The sequence below is a fragment of the Thermobia domestica genome, chromosome 16 (genome assembly GCF_964235325.1).
Source record: "Thermobia domestica chromosome 16, izTheDome1.hap1.1, whole genome shotgun sequence".
NCBI lineage: Eukaryota > Metazoa > Arthropoda > Insecta > Zygentoma > Lepismatidae > Thermobia > Thermobia domestica.
The window spans coordinates 176,315,460-176,340,222 of record NC_137469.1 but is presented as its reverse complement, the minus strand read 5'-3'; the positions used below and the strand labels follow the sequence as shown (position 1 = coordinate 176,340,222).

Below are 24,763 nucleotides of genomic sequence, written 5' to 3'. Positions count from 1 at the left end.
AAAAAGTATATTTTGTGAGTTCTGGAATAAAGACTCATATAATATTTCGTATGCAGTATTGCAGTGTATTGGACAGAAATATGGACACTACAAAAAAGCGAGAAAAAAAAAAAGACTGGAAGCTTTGGATGTGGAAAGGAATGCAGATAATTAGGTGGCTAGAGCGGAAAACGAACGAGAGGAAGTTAGAAATAGTGAGAAAGAAAATAATTTGAGATATAATTGAAAAGAGGAAGAGAAATTAATTGGGACTTTGGCTGAGAAGGAAGTGTGTCATTAGGGACATGCTAGAGGGTATGGTGGCAAAAAAGAGAGGGGGAGACAAAGGAGGCTACAGTAGATTGACGATATCAGAACTGAAAAATCATAGAGGACGAAGAGGTTATCTGAAGACAGTGGAGCATGGAAAGTTCTCAGCTGCGGCAAGTGACCTGCCAATAATGGCAGAATGCCTGTGATAATGATGATGATTATCTTACACATAAAGCAAACATTAGTTTGTTTGGCCTCCACATCCGTGGGTTCTCTCGTCTCTCCTCCACTTTCTTGTTACACGAACTAATCACCCTCTCCTTTAACTGAAACGGTATAACTCTGAGACGTAAAGACAGAAATTTCACCTGCAAGTAATAGAAATCCACATAATTAGCTTGGCATAGGTGTGACATACTTCTACGTAACTTTAGAGAAGGAACCGTAAGCCATTAATACGAATTCAAATAAGACTAGATACTAGCTGAAATACCCCTTTATCAGACGCGAAGAATAGTTTTGTGGGAAATATTTGAAAGGAATGTAGCTCTATACATCACAACTCTGGAACTTACTACAATAACAGCTAAACAGGAACAGACGTAGGCCCTAAAAAGAAACTAAAAGTGACTTCCCAAACAAACAAGTGTTAGCTGAAGATATTTCTTTCAGTTAGTGTCTGATGAAACTAACGTTAAGTCGTCGAAACCATTTAACACTGTATTTTAGTTTTTAATAAATAAGTGTATACTCGGGTCAGAAAAGTTTTAGTTCTTCTTGATAGAAATATTTGAAATCCTTCAGCCTTACTGTTAGGTTTAAGAATATTAGTTAGGGCGAGAAATGTTTTAAATTTGTAATATGCTTACTAAAAAGAAAAAGAAGTGTGTTGTTAGGTAGATTGTTGTTGTTTATTGAAATTGAGTTATACAATTGGTGATTGGAATATAGGACATGTATTAAGGCTAATGTCAAGTGAGTTACGTGTAAATAAGTAGTAGAAGTGATGTATTTAGTGTATTGGAAGATTACGACATTATGATTAAAGTGTATTATGAATTTTAATGAATAAAGGTATTTGAAGGAGGTAACATGGTTGAAGTATATGGAAGCTAGTGAATTTGAATATATCTATTGCTCTGTGATAAATGAAATAATTTAGTGGAAATTACATTTAATAATTAGAGTAAAGAAAGTTTAACACTTACGATATTTATTTAAATAAAAATTAAACTTAAAAAAAGAAGTTCGACCTAAATGATAACTACTGTCGGAAATACTTTTCATATGCTGAACTCTTTATTCTTGGCCGTAAATTTAAACTTCTTCCTCCCTTTAGGGTACTTTATTTTGGCCATAGGCCGGAAGCACACAAACAAGATTCTGTGTCCGATCGTGTAAGAGTATAAAGTATATACAACGAGTGCACAAAGTTCATTGCGGTAGTGTCACATTGTGTTAAACAGTTTTAGGCACCAATTTTCTGCTTTTCTTACAAAAGTATCATTCAATACTATTAACCCTTTAATAAGGATTTTATTTTCAACAGTTACTTTTAGTCTGGCAGAACTATCCCGAGTACAACCAAAAGATTCAGTCTCTTCATGCACTTTTCGACCTACAGATACTCCTTTTGATTTAGCTATGTCTTCGGAACGTGCCTAGAGACACGTTCTCCATTAAAGGAGTAAGGACAAAATATTTGCTTAACGACAGACACAATTTGTTGGAGATTACAATTAGAATAAATAACACACATCGGAAATGAAAATTCGTCTCGTGTAAGGGAAAACTACACAGTGCAGTGGCACCAATACAAATATAGTTGGTAAAGAACTTTCCCTGTATTGTACTTGGTGGGAACATGTTCCATCTCTTTCACACTGGAAAGGAAAGATAACTTAAAGGCAAGTAAACATATTACATTTTATGTTTTCGTTTTCATACTGTTGGATGATACATTAAAACATTGTTAATAGGTGTGGTCTCGAAGTCAAGGACGGTATGCAGCTTAAGGGCGGAAAATTTGGTTCCTTCTCCTCAGCCTTATACGAAGAGAATCCACTAATGCACTATATTAGAAATATCCCACGTACGTGTTTCTACATTATAGATTAAAACATACTTAGCCATTTTCGAAATCGAAACAAAGTACGATCAAAATATACAATTTTCTGAATTATTCAAGCAGAGTGGAGAACAGTATCAAATTCGATAAGTAGAAATATATTTGATATACTATTGGAAATTTCATGACGGCCTTAGGGTGAGGTCCAGAAACTTGACCTATTACCCTTCTCCGCCCATTACATGGTAGTGAAACAGATATTTTTTCCGAAATCCGATGTTGCCAACAAATTCGAACTCCATGACAGCTCTCAGCTAAAATAGGAGGGGGTGAGTAAAAGCTGATCTCCGTTACTTGAGTAAGGAGTGGAATGTTTTAAATGTTTTGGCGAAGAAAAAAGTAGCCTGGAAGCTGCGAGTCCTTCGTGTTGTTTTGTTATTTGACACTTCCAACAGAATATCTTTCTTCTTCCGTTAAGGAGCGAATCATATTTCCTGCCAGTTGGTCAATGTTTGTTCATCTCCCTGTTCTCTGTATAGAAAGAATGAAATAAACAAAGAAGGCAAGAAACACATTTTGGACTGTGCATTTTTTTAAAAGATAAACATGAATGCATCTATTGAAAAAAAAAACACGAGGAAGATTTTAATCTATATAAAAGTATCTTCAATTCTAGTCGAATAATAATATCTGAAATGCATGATGAATTAACTTTCTCATTTACATAATAGATAAGGCAACAAGATATCAAAAATTTACAAACAGTGTATTTCAATTATATTTTACATTTTATTAAATTACATTATTTTTAATTATTTTATTACATAATTACACTATATTTTACATCGATTATTTTTATAGAATTCTTCACTAGAGCATAGGCCGTCTAAATTAATTTTCTTTTACTGAGTTTTCCTCATGACACCGGAAGAACATAGGCATAATATTAAATTTTCTTCTTTCTCTTCGGTATTTGATAGTGTTATGTATAGGCCACGGGGTTTAGATCGAGTTACACAGGATGACCATGGTTAGTTATTAGCGGAACAACTATTCTCATCTATTATATTATTATTATTGCTGAGAGGTATTTACGTATTTAATAGTGATCTAGGTATAGTTTGAATGAATTTTAACATTATAATGAGAAATGGGGAAATATTTTGGAAAGGATGCTGACAAATAATAAGTAAAAGGTAGTATCTCACAATTCGTTTGAGAGGAAAACGAAAATCGTGGACAATTCTGTCAAGATTTCTCGTTGCATAATTCTGTAAACTTTCCAATTGTAGTGTGAAATTTAGCACCAGGAAATATTTATTATTTTACTATTATAGTTAATTTAATATGCTTTGTTTCGGATTGATTCCCGATCAAACAGAATTTTCAGTTTTTAATCTACATCTTTAGATAATTGAATTAAGAAAGAGGGAACCTTGGCCTAGAACAACAATAAAGAAAGCAATGTGATCACCACACATGACACAACTTGCCTTCGTTGTAACATTAAATTATTATTTTTATTACCACTAATCATAAAATTATTTATTAACTGGCTGAAGAACCGGCGTTCACGGGAAGAGTAGATTTATGGAGAATATTTGAAATGTTAATCATATTTGAACCCTTTTTTCGCATTTAGAACAGGTATTTAAATGGAAATTAAATTATAAAAGGTTAGGCCACCCAAGTGCTATTTTCAAAAATTGATTTTAAACTGTTTAACAGCTTTTGACATATTTTATATTTGAACCCTTTCCCCCTAGGATACGCCTTTAATGAAAGTGACATGAAAGAAATCCGACTCCAGTCAACTGTTACCTACATTGCAAAATCCATTTGAAACAATCTATCCGTTTTTCTCATGATGATGACAAATAACATCATTTTGAGTGTGGAGGACACATACCTCTTAGGAAACTCATTATAATGAAAGAGATCTGGAAAGCCCAGTTTGAGCCAAGTGCTAATGTTCCAAAATTCTTTCCAAACGGCTCAGCAGTTTTCTCGTGATGATGAGAAGATAGTCTCGATGTCTTCTTTACAAAATTTTCTTTTTACTTTCGAGTGACGATAGGAAATAAAAAAGTATAGCAATCATAAAAAAAAAAAAAAAAATAGATTTAAACGGATTTGTACGTTAGATGATCCCTACATGTCTCAAAACGGAGTTCTGTTCGTCCCAGTGAAAATATGTTCGGTTGCCTAGAGGGCATATCTACGGATCAGCGTATCGAGACATAATTTTAAACTTAAGGTTTTTTACAAGATTCTCTAGCGTCATTTTCCAATTTTCTTAACACCTCTAAAACTACGAGTAGTTTACTGAAAGATGAAAATCAAAATTTGTGATATTCTCAAAAACTACTCTAACGAATTTCTTTTCGTGTTTCATAAATCATTTGGTAGAGCGTTCACCTCCGGTGCTCGGGATCCTGGTTCGATCCCAGCTCGCGCCGTGTGGACTTTGTGGTGAACAAACGTCGTGCTCGTGGGTTTTCTCGGGGTTCTCCCGTTTCCTCCCACTTTCTTCATTCCACCATTTCATGCATTTCTCATCTTCACCGTCTCCTTTAGCCTAACCGGCTTATGCGTGGGACGTAAAACTTAAAACATCAGTAGCGTAGCCAGGATGTGTGTTTGGGGGGGACAAGTGCTGTTATAGGTACATATAGAGGAATTACAAACAAAAATATATAAACATAAAATATATAAAAAATTACAAACATCAAAGTACCAAAGTACATTGTCGGACCTCTTTGGGGGGGCTGCCCCCCTTCCCTACGCCACTGGGCAACATGAGATCAGAAATTTATGAATAATGTATTTTAATTATATTTTGCATTTTATTACATTATATTCAATTACTTTATTACATAATTACATTATACGCGTATTACATCGATTATTTTTATAAAATTCTACACCAAAGCATAGGTCGTCCTAATTAATTTTCTTGCATTATATGCGATGTGGCCGTGTAGTTAAAAATCTTTCATTTCTTTCTTTTTTTTTTTTTTTTAACTAGCATTAACACAAAATAGAGCATGTACCTTTCGTTTGCGAGGGGGAGAAAAGAGCAAAATGGAATCCCAAATCCACGGCAAGGGGGAAAAAGAAAGAGAGGAAAGTGACCTCTTAAACCCACATGTGTAAGTCATAAATCAGAGTATAACAGAGACCCAAAACTATGGCAACGTTGGTGGATACACATTTACTTACAATGTCACTAGTAATGGGATACGAGTGTTCGGACATTGCCGAAACCACCCACGGAGAGTTTTCTTGTTCTTGCGACGAGATTACAGCATTACTTTACACTCCTTTTGCGGAATGAAGGGAGGAAATATGTAGTTTTCAAAGTATAGCCCAGAGGCAAGAATGTACTAATCCGGCCCTGACTTCATTAATACACACAGTCTTCATTGTTAAACTTTAACAAAAATAATTGAGCAGGAAAAAAATTGAAAAACATGTTTTAAACTTGTGGAATCTGGTGCAAATACAAACTAATGAATCTTTATCTTGGCAAAATTTATATTTTTAGTAGCATGTAAATTGTGGTCGCGCCTGGTGATGTTCATATACACAATATTTTACTTTTTCCTAGATACGTTCTAAACATAGGTAGATCTTAACTGAACACAAATCGTGAACTATATATATTAAAATTACGTGTATTATGCTTCTTGATATTAGTATTTTTATACAACAAAGATAACCTACTTAAAATGTGACAACACAGCATCGCATATTGTGCGCTTGAGGTATATTTTAGGTCTATACCATGAGCGCACATTATGACTTCCTTGAACGCTAGTGAATTGTACCCAGTATTTTTTTAAAGTGAGTTGATTTTAAAACACCAAGATGATCCAAATGCTACTTATGTTCAAAAATTACTTTTAAACGTTGAAACGTTCCCACATTTCGGTCATTTTATGAATACAAAATGGGATATTAACACATTTTAGAAATTGCTCCTAACCGCCTTTAAAAGCAAAATATTTGAAAACCTGATGCACTTGGCCACTTCTTTAAGTAAAGAGTTTATATATAACGAGTTTCATCTCTCTGATATGAGAGGCATCTGATATATTTAATTTTCGGATCATATGTTAGCTCCCCATTCTCCTTAAGGTATGCGTTTCAATGAAAGTCACATGATGAAATTGCAGCTTGAGCCAAGTGCTAATGTACGAAAGGTTACTTCCAACGATTAAGTAATTTTTTTCTGTAATGATGAAGCATCCAACCTTTATATCACTCTTATATATTCACAAAACGTTATAAAAATTGCTCCCTTAAAAGTGGAATTTTTGATTACCTTGGGACATATGATCACCTACTTTTAATATGGATTTTAAATATGTAGACTACTAGCCTTTGGATAACTAGGGACTCCGCCCCTAGACCCCCGCGTTTACTCGATCTACGGTCTCCCACTTCTTCAACCCATAATGCTACCAAATTTCAAGATTCTTTTCGTATTTCAACTAAGTTTATCCAAAAGATAAGATTTTGTATCTCAAGAAAACGCCCATTTAAATAACATGGAATTTTTTCATCCCCCTTTAAAATCTAAAAATTTTCTATTTTAGCAAATTTCCCGTGGGTTAGTCTCGGAGAACACTACAGTCATGTCAAATTTCATCATTCTAATCCTGCCAGAAGTGCCTAAACAAATTTGGATGTAGAAGATGCCCCATATAAATAACACAGTTCCCCATAAAACGACTCTACAGTTGGAATTTTCTTTTTGGTGACTTACTTAGGTACTGCTAACAAAAACTCACAAGCATGCCGAATTTCAAGTTTTTATTCCAATTTCACGTACCTAAAATATGACATTATAGATACAACAAAAAGGCTCATTTAAATAACATGAGGAGTTTCTTCATCGCCCCTTTAGACCCCTAAAAATTAAAAATGTACACTTTTGGCAATTTTCTGTCGGTTAGTGCCGAAAAGCTACAATCATGCCAAATTTAATCGTACAGGAAGTGCCTAATGATTTTGTGATGTAGAAGATGTTCCATATATAGATAACATAGAGATTTTTTAATTGCCCATAAACCCACTCAAGTTTGAATTTTTTATTTTTAATAGTTTTGATAAATAATCCTATAGAAAACGTACAAACACACCGAATTTCAAGTTTTAAATCCAATTTGAAGTATCTAAAACATGAGATTATAGGTTCATTTAAATAAAGTGAGGATTTTTTCATCCTTCCTTTAGATCCCCTAAAAATTAAAAATATTCACTTTTGGCAATTTTCTTGTGGGTCAGAACCAAAAAGGTACAATCATGCGAAATTTCCATTTCCCACGTCAACGAAAAGTACCGTTATTGTATGTCAGTTCTTGTAGTTTTATATATAGTTATTTGGCTAGCTGGGGCTCCGCCCCCAGACCCCGCGTTTGCTCGGAGTACGGTCTCGCATCTCTTAAATATCAGCTTTTGCATCAACAGTGAATTTTGTGCATTTGCTCTTCGTATTTCCTGAATTTGTCCAGCTGGAGTCTTCGTCCCCACATCCCCGCCTTTGCTCGGCGTACGGCCTCGCATCTCTTAAACCCACAATTGTATCGAATTTCAAGTTTCTTTTTCTATTTCAACTATCTAAAAGATAATATTTTGTATCCCAACAAAACGCGTATTTAAATTACATGAATATTTCTTCATCCCCATTTAGACCCCTTAAAAATTAAAAATATTCGCTTTTGGCAATTTTCCTGTAGGTTAGTTCCGGAAGGCTACAATTATGCCAAATTTCATCATTTTAATCCTGCCGAAGGTGCCGAAACATTTGGTGGTGTAGAAGACGTCCCATATTAATAACATGGGAAAGATTTTTCATTTCTCCATAAAACCACTCTAAAGTTGGACATTTTTATTTTTACTGATTTACTTGGGTAACACTAACGAAAACGTGCAAGCATAAGGAATTTCACGTTTGTACTCCAATTCCAAGTGCCTAAAATATGAACTTATAGGTTAGGAAAAAAGGGGCCCTTTTAAATAACATGGGGAATTTCATCTCCATTTAGGCACCCTAAAAATTAAAAATATTCACTTTTGGCATTTTTTCTGTCGGTTAGTCTCGAAAAGCTACAATCATGCCAAATTTAATCATTGTAGTCCTACAGAAAGTGCCCAATAATTTTGGGGTGTAAAAGGTGTCCCATATAAATAACATGAGAAAGATTTTTCAGTTCCCCATAAAACCACTCTAAAGTTGGAAATTTTTATTTCTACTGATATACTTAGATAATGCTAATGAAAACGTACAAGCATACTAAATTTAAAGCATTTATTCTAATTCCAAGTACCTAAATCATGAGATTATAAGTCCAAAAAAGACCCATTTAAATAACAGGGGGAATTCTTTGTCCCCTATAGACCCCCTAAAAATTAAAAGTATTCACTTTTGGGAATTTTCCTGTTGGTTAGCCCATATCTATACTAATAGTGAAGAAAATCTTTAACTCCGAACTCTTTCTGGGAAAAAGACCTAGAGTTAGACTTTACTTCGTCGTAACGAAAGAAATTGAACTTGTATTTTGACATGTCATCATTTGTGACCCCATTGGTGTATCAGTATGGGATAAACGTTACAATTCGTTATTTCTTAGGAGGTTTTGACTGCCGCCCAATTTGACATATCTTTTCATTTGAAAGTTTTCGCTGTCTTTTCTTTTATTGGAAATGTTCTTTTACGTATGGAATCATAAACGACAAAGACAGCATACGTATGTTCACATGTATACATAGTTTCGAAATATTGTATCGTTAAGTTTTTCAATCAATTTTACTTTTTTCTACACTTAATAACACTTCTACATGTCTTATTATACTTAAAAGAAAAATACATCTGCACAGTTTCTGCCGATTGTAAAAGTTGACTTGGGGGTTCGAACTTGCCACCTTTGGGTTTACCATTTCCGAAGATACCTGAAGTTGAATCTAGAAAAGTTTTGCCTCAAAACAGCCATAATCAATGCTCTCAAACTTTTTGGAATAAGGTGTAGCTACCTGTAAATGAAGAAACTTAACAGCAACGAAATACAGCTTACATCACCAAAGAAAAATCAAATCTAAGAAAGCAAGTAGGCAAATAAGGTACACAGAATCTGAAACGAAACGTGTCTTTTATTATCCGATGGATATCTAAATAATTGCTGGTCCCTCTACAATAATAAGGTACGTGGAGTTACTTCGATTGCAGGTAAAACATTGAAATAGAAGGTTTACTTGTTTTTGCGCTGCCTCTAGTGCGTATTCGAAACGTCAGTTTTGGACAAAACATTATTCATCGGTAGCGAGTCGCCGTTTAGCGATGCAGTTAACAAAGGGCGTCACTGTGTACGGCCAGTGAAGCAAGCACTGGTAGATACGATTCGGTGATGGGAGGTGTGTGGAACTTTGTTGTGCAAGCGTCGGTTGAAGTGGAAGCACTGTTACGGAGATATAATTGGTGTTTCTGTTCCGAAATGGATACAGTCGAAGTAGCCGAAGAACGACAGAAGGGGAGGGGACGCAAGAGAAAGGAAAATTTTGAGTTCTGGCAAAGGGTAGTTTGAAGGGGCTCTCACCTTGAGGGCCCTAAAATGATGGGAAAACTGTGCGAAAAACATGTTTGTTTTCAGTTTTATTTATTTTTGACAATGTTGCCATCAGTTTCAGGCCCCGAAAACATATATGTTGTACCTAAGGGTATAACTTTTTTAATCAAAAAGTCAGCGACGTGTTCACCCCCAAATTTTTTCTACTTTTTTTTTTTGAAATTTTCCACACCCACACACACACACACACAAAAAAATGCGGATCAATGCTTTTGAAAAGAATTGCACATTTACACCTAAGTAGCATCTACAACCTGTGAAACTCAAAATATTTTGACCACCCCCACCAAAATTTTAAAAAATATTCAATTTTGAGCATGTATACGATAATTCGGTAAGGGGAAGGAGTAGGGGTCATTTTTTTTTTTAGGTAATTTTAGGTCAAGAGTAACATTTTGGGTCAATAACGATCCGATTTGGATCAAGGACCGATTTCAATATCTTACTAGGAAACAGTTTAAATTTATTGAATTTTACAATAATTGTCCTACAAATGTGGGATAAATGTCAACGGTTAGTGCATTGTTAATGCTCCAAAAATCACTAAGAACTAATATGAGTGCTCTCATAATTTAAGAGTTATTAGTGAATAACTCAAGCGGGACTAACTTTAGAGCTTTAAACTTAGACAATTTTACACTAATTGTCCCACGAAAGTTGAACAAACATTAGTACTTAGTGTATTATGGAAATCAGAAAGTATTGTTATGAGTTTGTCGGCACTTCTTTTGTATATATATATATTGCGTCTTTCTAATTGGGTAACACTGGGAATATGTGTGGAGATTATATGTATGCGTGAGTGGTGGTCTTTAGATCCCTAATATTTAGGTCTTTATGGTGATTGCTTTTAATTCAATATGATATTGTTAGTTAATGGAAGTTAAATATTTTCAATATAAATTAAAAAGTAACTTTTATATGCTTTCCCAATAAATCCATTTATTTATCCGGAAGTTAATAATCATAACATGAATTTCGCTACATATCTGGATTATCTTACTAAAGCACAATGGGAGTCAAATTTAAGAAACATATATGGCTGATATACAATAAGGGTTATTAGGTTGTTCTATATGCACGGGTGCGAAGCTAACTTTGGCTGCATACAAATCTGAAAATTTGACTATGGGCGGATTTGGGAGTTGTCTGCTGTGGAAGGGGAGGGCCTTCCAGAGATCTGGAATAACCCTCAGTCGAGTGGGGACCAGGAGGTGTCCAACGAGATATTGTTTAAAAATTGTTCATATAAAAACTCCGTTTTTGAGCATTTTCGTGTATAATTCTCTATAATACAACATAATGGAACATTTTTTATTTCTCTCAGAAAATTGGGGGCGGGAACAAAGCCACCTTCCTTTTCCCCGTAATTACGGAGAAGCTCTCCCATGGTTTTGAGTCATTATGTAAATAGAAATGCTGTAAATCCTCACTGTATTTCTACATTTAGATAGCGGTATGTCAAGTCAAAATTGTAATAAAACATACCGCCTTTTTTTTCCACTTCGAACACTACATCAGATGTTATTAAATTCCGAAATTTAGGATTTAGATTTCTGGGCTTTCGACATCTATGGCCATGTTAGCCCGTCACGTTCTTGAGGGATGATATCCCTCGGCGAGCACACTGTCCAGGGGAAAGGAAAGGGAAGAAAGGAAGCGACCTGGGACCTGTATGTTAGATACCACCCCTGCATTTGCCTGGTATGAATGGGAAAAACCCAGGAAAACCTCATTTAGAAAGACTAGCCTGGAAAAGCTTTTTTACACTTTTCGACCAAGTACCCCCACCGGAAGTCGAACCCGGGACCACTCGCACCGAAGGCGAGAGCGTTAGCGACTACGATACGCTGGACCATAAATTCCGAAATTGAAAAGTATACTAGTCTGCGTAAGTGTCTTTGTTTCCATCGTACTAATTTGAGTTGAGTTGATTTTAGTTTAGCGTCCCTTTCAGCAGCGAGGCTATATGAGACGTGGACCTACTGATTAACGTGGAATCCGAACCACATGAGCTCCCGCCGGGAATCGAACCCGGATCTCCCACGCCAAAGGCGCATACGCTAACCGCTTAGCCACGGAGGAGCTCCGTACTAATTTGAATATGAACATCGCAAGCAAACAATGATTCAATACTCTACTGTGGATATTCTTCTTGTTTTTGATACAACATGAGTCAATCTTGTACGTGCACGAGAAACAGAACAAATTCATCTCACTTCTCTCGCTTTGAGTGCATCAGGACAGTCACGGAGCTTACGCTTCGCCCTATTTCCTCTTCTCCCACAAGTGCTGTAGTCAACCGATACATTTTTCTTTCTTTCTTCTTCTTCTTCTTTTTTTTGTCACGGGAAACGTGTGATTATATTACATTATTTGTTACAAAAGAAAATATGCGGTTTTTGCGGGATTGTATGATACCTTTGCCCCATATTATCAGAATGAAATCGGTACGCGTACATTTCTACCTCCTTGCGATTTAATTAGAAATAAATGTGTTGCAGGGTTTAGAGCCCCACTCCCTAACAAAATAGATAAATGCATTTTTTTTTCTTTTCGTAATTCATACAATATACCGTACTATAGAAATAATAAAACTTAATAAGAATTTTAAGAACGATCCAAAAAAAAAAAAAAAAGGATCAAAAGATTAAGATATTGGCCAATAATTAGTTTTTGCATCAGGGCCGCAAAATTTTTGAACGACCCCTAAATCAAGTTTTCGTATTTCCTACGGAATAACCACATCATGCTCTCAGATATAAGACGTAAAAGAAAATTTTTGGTTGAAATATATTGGATCTTTTGTTCGAAAAAAAAAAAAAAAAAGCTACATTCTTGCGCAGCTTGAAACTTACAGTTATTAGGCATTTACTTGCAGAACGCATGAGCTCTGCTACATGTTATTCCTTGGCTCATTGGCTCCTTACAGATCTCCTTTTCACGCGACCGGTGTTTGAATCTCCGTTGTTCTCTCCCTTTTTTTTTCTTAATCAGGTAGGACAACAGCAAACAGAAAACTATGATTACAATTATTTTAGGTGTGATTCGACATTCAGCAATTTTTTCCCTTCTTTCTTTCTGACTTTTCTTTCTTTTTCCTTTCCTTTCCTTTTTTCTTTTTTTTTTCTTTTTGTCAAGTGAAGAGGATGAAGTAGGATTTTACAAGCATAATGGCTGTTCTAGATTTTTCTATTTATAAAAACTATGAATAATTTTACAGTTGAAAACTAACTTGAGTTCTCTTCAATTATATTCCATAAAGAACTATAGTCAACGAAACGGAATTCAGTTATTTTGTGTGTAGTCACCACATTGGCTTCCATAATCTTTATTTCTGGAACTAAATATAACTAAAATACTTTTCTTTTAAAAATAAAATACTCATCTTTAGTTCTGAACAAAACTAAGAAAATAGTTCAAAATATCACTATGCCATTGCATTTCCTTACATAAATAAATTGAAAAAACGAGTACATTAATTATACTTAAAAATGTCGAAGATAATGTAACAAACATTATGAACAGTTCTGTAATAAATTAAGGAATAGTTTTTACTGAAATAAATTGGAATAGGGTGCAAAGTATTGGAAGTTAGCAAACATATTTGTCTTCATATGCTAAAACACTTTTTTTTTTTTTTTTTTAATGAAAAGATAGGAACATTTCACCTTTAAATATATACCTGTAATTCGATTCCCGATAGAATGTTATATATGTTAAGAACTTTAAACGTTGACGAACTCAACACAAGTTTGATGTCCGATAACTTTAAAATTGTCGTTGCAAACTCATTAAACTAGCGATAAATCCAAGGAGCGGCTCATTTTTCCAGCTCCTCTTTCCCGATTTGTTTATAAAATCAACATAAGTAATTACATTATTACTACATGACGAATTTTTGGTCAAAACACATTTTTTAGCTTTGCATACATTTCAGGAAGAACAAGTAACGTTAAAGTTTCATTAGGAAATGTAGCAACTGATCAAGTTTAATATTGCCAAAAATAGCCTACTTTGCTTGTTAGAACCTATTTTTGGTGGAAACCCCTACATCATTTTTTTAAAATATCTCTGAATATTTCTGAAGATTTCACACAATGTTTGTTGTTGTACATTCATGTTTGTCTGTTTGATATGAGTAAAACTTTATTATGAAGAAAATGGTCCTCAGAGCCCTTTCTAAAATATCTGTTATTAGTTTTAGTAGTTGATTTGAGTTTAGGGTCTCGTTCAGCAACAATGCCATATGAGACATGGACCTACAACTTAACGTAACATCCAAACCACATGAGCTCCCACTGGGAATTGAACTCCGTTTTTAGAAAAAAAGTATCTGACTATAATCAATTCTTACCCATTGAGGCTGGAACAAATATTGTATTATACTTGGTGTTTGGAAGTAGTGATAAAAGTGATTTCGAATCTCTGGACCTGGAAGTAGTCAAACCCATGACCCGGTATGACTCAAACAGACCTGGAGACGACGAAACATCGACGGACACTAGAGACCTGCACGGGCCGAATTTTTCGGCCCGAGCCCAATCCAGCCCGAATGTACCTAGGCCCGGCCCAGCCCGGGTCCGAAAAGTTTTTCCGATTTTCGGCCCGAGCCCGGCCCGGCCCGATAAGTTTTTTAAAATTTTTGGCCCAAGCTCGGCCCGGGCCCGATAAATTTTCGAAGTTTCATTTTGTAACATTTTTCACGGGCACACTTCTTCAACGTTTGCCTTTATTCTAATTATCGTTTAACGAAAGTCAATAATTATTAAAGAATTGCAATTAATCGGCCCCAGCCCGGCCCGACCTGAAGAGAAATCAGTGTCGGCCCGCCCAAGCCTGGGCCGCCCAAAGAAATAATAGAGTCGGCCCGCCCAAGCCCGTCCCGGCCCGCGGCAGATCTCTAACGTACACATGGAGAATTTTTATGACACTCTTAACGTAATTCTGACCCTTCCTGCTGGCAGGCACGTAGCCAAGGGGTGGGTCCGAACCCCGCTTCGAAACCGTAAATGAAAAAAACTAAGGAAAGATAAAACAAAAAAAGAAACGGGAAAAAGAAGAATCAGCGTTAAAAAATATAAAACTACAGCAAACGTTTGATTACTCTTTTTTATGAGGAGCTTTGTGTGGAGGAAACGGAAGGGGTTCAAGTTTAGAATGGACATTATTGGAACGGAGCATTTCGAATTCCATCTAGCTCCATGCTAATCTTATGGACTACAAATGACAATCGATAAACTGGTTGGATCAAATAGACTCTCAGGTAGAACTTAAGAAATGCCCACAATCACCAATAGTATGAGCCTGGCAACATAGATTCCAGTTACACGTGTTAAAGAAATTTTCAATTTCGTAGCAACACTAATCCGTTTTATAGGATGTCTTTACTGCCAAAGATATTTCATTGCTACCCTTGATGGCATTAAACGAAGATAAGAAAAAGAAGACAAGACGAACCGTGTTTGAATGACCTCGAAAGAATATAACTTTTTCAATATTTTAAAAATATTCTTTTACTGGAGATTTCTTTATAATTTGTAATTATAATACTTATTACCATATCCTCATTTTATTGTCCTAATAAACCAATATGGGTATGTTGTCAGTAAAATAGTTTAGATTTATTGAGCCTCTGATGCTGTTGAAACGTCAGAAAATCTCTTTACAAAATTAGAGGAAAGAACTAATTTTGTAAACGATGACAAAATTACTGCTGAGAATACCACATAAAAAGAAAATTAGTGCTGTCTATCTCATCATAAAAATGAGGGATCCATCGTTTTCTTGGATCATACTGCCAATAAAGATTTTCGTATATCTTTTGGCATCCTGATAAGAGCACAATTTTCATTGTATGTGGCACCGTCAGCAACAATTTAATAGTAACTTTGTGTAGGATAAATCTAACCTCTTCCAGTTCTTTTTATTTTTTTTAACGTTTGTGTAACAACTCAATTTTTTAAAACATTATAGATCGTCAGCACTAATTGGGTATTAATTGTTGTCATACGTTTCAAAATTAGTGCAGGTGTCAGTTCACGGACCTTTTATTTGAAGACTGAGTTATAGAACAAATCTATCGTCAACAATGGGCAACGAATGACAATAAGACAGCGGTACGGTAAATAAGATTTTGTTGTCATTAAAATGCATGTGCACTTTAGCATTCCTTTGCTTTAAGGCTACGTTTTACGTGATGTGATTGAGAACAGTCCAATGTTCCGATCAGAGCCGAGTAGATTTCAAAATGACTGAGCAGCAATTTTGCCAACAACAGTCTTGAGAAAGTAGGTAAAAGACTGATAGAATAAAGCTAAAAATGGCTATGCTTACTTAAAATTATGGATAAATTTATAGTTAACAGAATTTTATATATAAATAAAAGCAGTATATTTGGTAATTTTACTGTTACATACCTAAAGAATGCTGTGTACTCACATTCTTAAATTAAACACTTTTTCTTTAATCGGCATATAAGGTATTTACAGAAAGATTTGCTTGCATCTTTCAACATAAATATTAAATATCCGTCGAATTCTCTCTCCGTTACTAATTCTTGCTACAATGTTGTCTATATATCGGTACACTATTAACCAAGCACAACACTAAAAGTACAGCTAGAGTCCTTCCCAAAAATACCCTCGAAACACTAATATGCAACTTAACCATGCGTTGAAATTAGCCAGTGGACAATGAAATATCAGGATTCACATTTTGCCATTGCACCACACCATGTAACGTGACAATGAACCTAGTGAGAAACACAAGATACGTTGTAGAGGAGGAATGTAAGTAAGCACTAGTCTACTGCAAACAGAAGGAAGCCGCATTTTTTGTTTTGTTTTTTATTAATATTTTTAATTTTTTTCACTTTTACGTCCCACGATTATGCTAAAGAAGACGGTGATGATTAGAAATGAATGAAATGGTGGAGTGAAGAAAGTGGGAGGAAACGGGAGAACCCCGAGAAAACCCACGAGCACGATATATGTCCACCACAAGGTCCATACGGCGCGAGCTGGGATCGAACCAGGGACCTCAAGCACTGAGCCACCTTGCCCTCTAATATTTTTAAAGAAGTTAAATTGAAAAAAATGTTTAATCTCCACAAACGCCTAGAAATTGGCGATTATTAGTGTAGAATTGGCCAAAGTTATAGCTAATAGCTAAGCTACATTTTTACTGATTACACACCACGTGAAAATGGCTAGACTTAGCTATAAAATGGCTTAATTGGCAACACTACTGAACAGTTGTTAGGAATTGAAGTTGAATGTGAAATAGGACGAGGTATGTAGAGAACGATAGTGGGTTCTCATTTTAACTCGCTGGTGTTGATGAATCCTTGTCTAGTGTTTAGCTGTTTCTTGCTAATTTCAGACAAATATGCGTACATTCTAATTGAATTGTTAGTTCTTATGTACAGTTTGGTTGATCTTTAAAATACTGAACAATATTCAAAGATGAATTCTCTATGTCTGTGTGTATGTTTGTTATTTGTGAATTGTTCAATGTTGATCCTTCCATTCGATAGAGCATGAAAATCTATTTGAGAAAGTGATGATTTTCTTCTTCTTTTTTTTTTTTGCGTCACTCTTACTGTTCCCGAGATATTGGTCAAAACATGATATTGGCCAAAAACGATATTGGCCAATGGCCACCGGTTACTATTTGGTACCAAAATGTTTATTGTCCTCTTAGTTATCAGAACCAATATAATCTCTTTATGACTTAGCGTTCCCGAGATATTGACCAAAAAAGTTTCGATTTTGGGAGATTTAAGGAGGCATATCTCCGGAACCGTAGGCCATACAGAGATCATATTGGTATGGATAAATACCTAAGAGAATGATGAACATTTTGGTACCAAATAGTAATCGGTGGCCACTATTCTTCAGATATTGGCAATAAAAGTTCGAATTTATAGGGGCTTTATTAGCCATATTACGGGAACCGTAAGTCATAGAGAGATTATATTTAGCAATTTTTCAATTTTGAGCCCTCCGTTATCAGCACGTGTCTTCGTAAAACAATATATTGTAGAACGTTTTAACAAAAGTCTTAAACAAAACATGCGGAAAAAAATTAGTACTCAAGGAGATTATAAATGGATAGATAAATTGCAAGAATTATTTAATGAGTATAATAATAAAATACACATAAATGCATTGCTATAAAATCTGTAGAAGTTAATAAGAAAAATTCATTCTTTTTAAGTTCGTTCTGGCAATGCTCTTGGAGCATTCTCATTTTTCAACTGATTTTAATACTGTATCTTATTTTGTCATTGCGCATTCCGCGATGACTGGTGCCTCGCCACTGAAGAAAAGCGAGAATCATTTCAAACAGTTCCTACAAGTATGTTATTTTAAGCAATACATCCATGTTTCTCACATTTTCGAAACTATTCAAGATCAAGCTGTTGTAAACTATATTATGATGTTTACATTCGTTGAAAACCATCTACGTGCAATGATATAATACTCCGTATCCAAGCACTTTCTTGTAATAAAGCCTTCTTTAAAAAATCAGGTTTTCAGTAACTTCTTTGTTCCCATTTATTTGTAACATTTATATATTAGTCCTAAGTTCGTTATATTATAATTTCTGGAAGTAATTAAAACGTAGTTTACTCACTAAATGTCCAATGATAACATTTAAGATAAAATATATTTAAATTGATGTACTTTCCGAAGATTTTCTGCATTTATCTTTTTATTTTTACAAAATTACTTCTTTATAATTGAGAATTCATCCACTAGTAGTGACTTCTTTACGGATTATACGAGAACTGTATAGAAAAATATGTTTATACATATCTGATCTCAAAACTTATTAAGTTAAATCTTTAGGTCTAGCCATAAAGAAAAATGATATCATACGATACGGACTGTTGTCCATATCAACATATACATATTTAAAATATTATCGTTGTATATTCGAAATACATCACATCGTTGTCGTAGTTTTCAATATTAATAATGTTTGGATGTGCAGTACCCTGTCCATCTCACTTGCTTTATTACTGATGGTAGAGGCTGCAAAGTTTGGATCTTTGTTGTCTGTACGTCCTGAGTTTGTAACATTGTATACTAGTACGATATTGTAACTTTTCATTGAACATTAAATTCGAAATTTGTAATTTGATAATGTAGAATATTTTATATTGAGTTTGGAACACTGCGCAATTTGTGTATTGTAGGGTATGTCAGATACTTCTCGCCCTCAATATTTACATAGGGTTGAGTATAAACTTCTTACCAGCCCCTTTATGACCGGTATTTTAAAATTTGTAATTCATAATAAAGCATCGAAATTCTTCAACAGTGCGCTTACAAATACAAATTTCCGTTGTATTATACATTAAGCGATATTATACACACACACACACACACACACACACACACACACAGATATATATATATATATATATATATATATATATATATATATATATATATATATATATATATATATATATATATATATATATATGACTAGAGAGAGCGGATTTTAAGGTGCAGCACCTGTTGTTAAACAACCAAAGTTCAAAATATGTATTTTCGTGCATAAAACGAACACACTTTGTCGCACCTTTTTCGCCAATGTTGCGCCTTTTTTGCTAAATTAATAAAATTTCCTTTTTCCAATAAAATTTTCTTTTAGCCTTCAACACCTTTATTGTCCCTTCTATTTTTTTAAAAAATTTGGACAGAACAATATGTTTTATTTTCAGTTTGGTTTTCACATAATCTTCCATAAATTTAGACGGAATTTGACGGATTTGCTAGCGTCAGAAATTAACATTCGGAAATGTGAGAAGTTGTGCATAATCAAGTATAACCAGTTTTCTGAAAACCTAGTAGAATGTAACGGTTTCTCAAGCCACAATATTGCTAAATTAATGTTCTTTTGAAACAACAAGTTGGTCTTAACCACAATTTTATTACAAGAATGTTGAATGTTGTACAAGTTTGAGATTAAATAAAACAATTTTGCAATTTATGTCAAACGATTAAATCCAAGTTTTTAAGAATATTTGCTGGTGTAATGAATTAAGAATGTTCACGTATCTGTATACTATAACAGTTAATAAATATATCCTATTAGCACCTTTTTTTGCACCTTTTTTAAAATGATTTTTCAGCACCTTACATTCCCTTTTTCCTACACCATTTTTGCACCTTAAAATCCGGTCCCTATATATGACACTTTTTTCATATATTGACCACTAGCTGAAATAGCCATTCTTCGCAAGAATCAGGCAAAATATCTACTTAAACAAACTGAACAACGAAAGAAAAAATATTGGTCATTTTCTACTACTTTTATTTTTATATGTTTCGGTATCCCTCATGTGACCCCCGGCCCGCAGCCGAATGGGGTGAATTTGGAAGTTAATGCGAACGGAGTTTCACTATTGATCTCAGCGACAGCAAAAACTATGAATTGGACACTAACATCGGTTATTTTCTACTATTTTTACATTTCCCGGTAAACACCCCGTATGAAACCCCCTGGTTCGAATTTTGAAAAAAAAAGCGCTTCGTCTTGGTCTGGAGCCTGGACCAAGATACCCGTGACCAAAATTTGGTAACTCTCGGTCCACTCGTCTGGTCCCCAGGCCGCACACAGACACATAGACAGACGGATACACAAACAAACTCTTTGTTTAAGGCTAATTCCATTTGTGACTTACACGACAAAAGACGCCAGACGGCAGTAAATATTATGTATTAGAAAAGTTATAAGATATTTTCATGGGCAAGTTTTAGGTTATAAATAAGGCGCAATAAGTCCTTCATTCATTTTTATTTGCAGCTTTTAAATATGTAAACAAAATGGCTGAAACAAGTCTCTAAACATATTCGTGACTTACACGACAGTAGGAGACATCGTGTTTTGAATAACGGTTAACTATTTGAAAATTCTGTTCTTCTATTGCTTCAAGGAAACTAAAACTTTTTGTATATATTAAGTAGATACCAAGCTACAAGACGAAAAGAAAATTAATATATTTTCTGTATTTATTTTAAAATATATGCCACAAATATAACGTGACGTACACGACATAAATTTGTGACTTACACGACAAGTCTAACATCATGTCTTCGCTTAATTACACTTTCAAAATCTATTGGCAGACAGAGTGGCACTAATGATTTAGAGAGATAAAAGGAAGTTAACCGTTCTTTTATTCGAGCAAAATTTGTCAAATTCTAATTTATGTCTGTGATCGACGTCTGTTAATGCAACATAGGCCTAATCTTTCTGTTGCGGCCAATAAAATTCTTTATCTTGATGGTAATGGCGAAGAAATGTTACATACAGTTCTTCTGATTCTTTTCTCGACATGTAACAAATATTTAATAGTTCTTTTTCCGACGAAGGGTACCAATACCCTGTCTCCAGTAGAATATTTTCATCACTTCTTCACTGCGTTTATTCCCTTCACATGCGCCAATGAACTGTTCTGGAATGAAATCAACTTCCTTCGTGGTGAAGAAATATCTTAGATGAGAGAACATTCAATAGTATACGCTGAAACAATAAAAGTAGTGATAGTTTCGTGTTTTTGGAATATTACATATTTCTTTCTTATGATGTTTCCATTGGCGCATCAACTCAAAAATTGTTGAAGTAATACTCTTTACTACAGTATATTACATTAATGTTCGGACATAACTTGCGTGCTCTCTCAATAAATTCTAAAGCAGATTGAGGATCAATTTGTCTTTGAGAGCCTTTTCCATAGTTCGTAGCCGAAAAATGCCAAGACGTTTCAACTTTCTGCAGTGTTATTGAGCAAAGTGAATAATGTTGTACCATCATCAGACTGATAATTCACATTGTTGATCGGAAAACCGGATGACGCCCTTCAAAATCTTCCATAAGTGTAGAATTGAAACAAGAAACTGCAAACATATCTTGATGCATACAATCAGATATAATTACGCACGAATCATGTTCTGTGGTTTCATTGTCTTTAGGAAAATATATTATTGCAGTTTACATAGTATAACTGTGTGATATCCAGTGAGCGGTTTGTATCTTTTCTTGGTACATAAAACAGTAACTTCCACTAAAATCCATTTGATGCAATATCATTCTTTGCAACTTCTCTATTTCCGCTTCCATTCAGCTTCTGAACTAGACATATCTGAAAATGCAATAGAAAAGACGAGTGTTACATATCTGACATGTCCTAATTTCATAATCTTAAAGTAAACTTTGTTGTGACTTACATATTTTCGTTTGAATAAGTATGTTTTCTATCAAGGAAGCGTGACAGAGTAGTAACGTGCTAGATTTGGCTCGGTAGGTTGCGGGTTTAAAACATATAGCTGGCAATCCTGACTGAGGTGTTCCTCATTCACACCGGTAAATGCCGAGATGATATCCTTTTAATAGGTCTGAACGAATCCTTTCCCACATGCCCACCTCCGTCCTATACCGGCCTGAGCATTAGATGCCTAAAGGCAATAAATACCAATTTACAAGCATGTTTCCAAAACAACGAAAGAGTACGAGAAAACCAATTACAGTATTAAAAGTATGTGAAGCTAGAAACTTCGGAACCACATATGCCGGCATTGTTCCAGAGACAATAGATACTTCTTGTCACTTTTATTAAAAAAAAAAAAAAAAAAAACTTCTTTCTAGATCACATTGATTCATATTGTTTAATTTTTCATTCATTTGTTACATTTATATTCCAGTCAAGTATACTTTATACCCATACTTCATAATATTGCTTTTATCCTCCTTATCTTTCATTCTCTTTCACTAAACATGGCACCTAATACATTAATTGAGTTATCAATTCATTGTTTATATGTTTTACTGGAGTTAGCTACTATTGGCAATGTGGGAACATTGCAACAAAATGTGACTTACACGACACGTATAATGTGAATTACACGACAGGGAAAGAAATGTGACTTACACGACATATTATATTTTGTATTTAAAAGAGTTACACATATTATTTCGGGACTTTCTGCACGGCCTTTGATTACCGTCTGTCCAAATGAAGAAAATTTAGAATTACAGCTTTTTTGTTTAATTATGTATATAAATACATAAACTTATTTATGTTTTCTTGTGACTTACACGACAGCCTACTTGAATAAATCAATTATTGTAATTTTCTTGCTATTATTAAATTATGTGCAAAACAATGTCACTGATGTAAACACAAACATTATCTTAATAATTACCATACGCGATCTTCACTTACATACAGGAATTAGCAGGAAAAAACTTTGTTAAAATCCAAATGTAGGTGCGATATTCTGTGACATGAAAGTGGCCATATTTTACCTCCTGCAGAGCCATCTACAGGTCAATGTTGGTATCATCTTGTTCATGTATGAAAAATTCAGCATTCTTAAAAATGAATTTTAATATTTATCTAGGCCAAGGTGAAACTTCAAATTTTCCCTTCGTAGGGTCACTTACCGCGGAATTGACCTTAAATAATTTTTATTTATATTTTAAGAAATTTGATAATTATATTTTATTGTGAAACATTGTTTTCAACAATACAGGCAGAAAGGTATAATTTGTCATAATTGTGCGGCATAAATAAATTTAAATTGTCCATAGATTGTTGGAAAATAACTCTTAGCCATTTCGTTAATGCAATGTTTATTGTATTGTTTAGTTTCACATCCCTAGCTGCTGCATACGTCCTTTAAAAAAAAAAAAAAAAAAATCATTCCTGTAAGGAGCCTCAATAGGGCTGCCAAATGATTGGTATTCCACCGGCTTTTTTTTTTTTTTTTTTTTTGGTCAGGATCAACTAGATATTTCAACATTTAGAATACAATTATTCTTAATCTGTTTGTAGCATTATGAGCAGATGCCGGTAATTTTTTACTTCAGAGTTGGCAGCCCCATATTTACAGCGTTTTAAAAATGTATTTGTTAGTTTATAAGTTACTAATGTGTTTCAAAATAAATGGTTTAACCTGTATATTTTATATGTATGCATAGATATAGATAAGTTACCTATAATTCCATTTTCTTTTATTTTTCAGATTAAAGTTCAACTTGCCCATAACGCTTACCTAATCTGCATAGTGTGACATTCAACTATATTCAGAGGATCATCATCGTATTAGAAAATACGTAATCAAAAATGAAAATCATTGTAAAAATACTTTTATATTTAAACTGAAACAAAAGTAAGAATACCATACTTAAGAGGCCTAATCACTGCGAAATTAAAATTCCGCTAATTTTACAGTAATTATGTGATATCTTCAAATAAATAAAATATAATCGAAATGTGGAACAAGAGCGCGCTAGACAATATTATTTTGCGTAAGGTACCGTTATCACGATAACCTTCCGTTCGCAGCCATTTGTAAACGCGAAAATAAATGCCGACTTTCTAAATGGCTGGAAATCGAAAGCAGTAAAGTGTGTTTTGATAACGGTATCCCATGTAAAATAATATTGTATAGCAAGCTCTTGTTTCACTTTTCGTTTATCTTTCATCTATTTGAAGATATCACATAATTACTGTAAAATTAGTGGTATTTTAAATTTCGCTGTGATGGGGCCTCTTAAATACGAACGGTTATCACGTTGTTCTGGCGTCAGGTGTTTGGTGTTTCCATATTTGCTCAATTTAACTTTTTGTTCTATACATGCATGTGTATATATGCAATACATGTGTATTGTAAGATACAGATATATTTTAATCCATAAACAATTCTAGCATTAGCGAAAGAATGCCAGAAGACATTTTCTAATTGCTAGAAAGACAAATTAGAAAGAATGAAACAGCTAATTTATTGAACAA

The 24,763-nt window shown here is 34.3% G+C and overlaps 1 protein-coding gene across 1 annotated transcript in view; it reads left to right on the top strand.

The window, feature by feature from the left end:
- Positions 1-24,539, top strand: part of LOC145672837 (uncharacterized) — an 83,364-nt gene extending 58,825 nt beyond the window's left edge. The window contains exon 3 of the mRNA XM_081741986.1: positions 23,994-24,539. The gene's annotated coding sequence lies outside the window, so the exon portion shown is untranslated. The remainder of the gene's footprint in view (positions 1-23,993) is intronic.
- Positions 24,540-24,763: the final 224 nt, after the last annotated feature.